Source organism: Sycon ciliatum, chromosome 13 (genome assembly GCF_964019385.1).
Source record: "Sycon ciliatum chromosome 13, ocSycCili1.1, whole genome shotgun sequence".
In the NCBI taxonomy this organism is placed as follows: domain Eukaryota; kingdom Metazoa; phylum Porifera; class Calcarea; order Leucosolenida; family Sycettidae; genus Sycon; species Sycon ciliatum.
In genome coordinates, this window is record NC_088655.1 from 11,352,706 (window position 1) to 11,353,136 (window position 431).

At 41.3% G+C, this 431-nt stretch overlaps 1 protein-coding gene across 1 annotated transcript in view; it reads left to right on the plus strand.

Moving 5' to 3' along the window:
• The window catches only part of LOC135829019 (uncharacterized), a 6,197-nt gene extending 5,766 nt beyond the window's left edge, over positions 1-431 (plus strand). Inside the window, exon 5 of the mRNA XM_065341419.1 lies at positions 1-431. This exon is cut by the window's left edge and continues 142 nt beyond it. The gene's annotated coding sequence lies outside the window, so the exon portion shown is untranslated.

Sequence of the window (431 nt, forward strand, 5' to 3'; positions counted from 1 at the left end):
CCGCTAGCAGCTATAGTATACATGTATACAGTCATGTTGGTAGGTTTACAAAGCATACTGCTTGATTGCCAATCACGTAGTCATATGTGTCCTTTCTCCCGACACTTTGCCCTTCATCCACTTCATTTTCCTGGCTGTCAGGCCATCGCCGGTTGTACTGATAAAGTCGTATTCATAAAAAGTATTCCTGGAAAGTATATGCACATGTATGTCTTCAAACATGGTGCCATTCAGTTTCTCGCTTCCATATTTCTCTCCCCTATCAGTATTTCATTTGATCTAGTTTGTGTGTTGTCCTCCACATGATCTTCTTGACACGTTCGTTGGCACCTTCACCTACCTACATCTCGGCTACTCTCGCATTGTGATATCAACATGAGAAAAACGTGTTTGCACCTTCATGTAGTTTTTAAAAAAAAGCCTCAAATCCA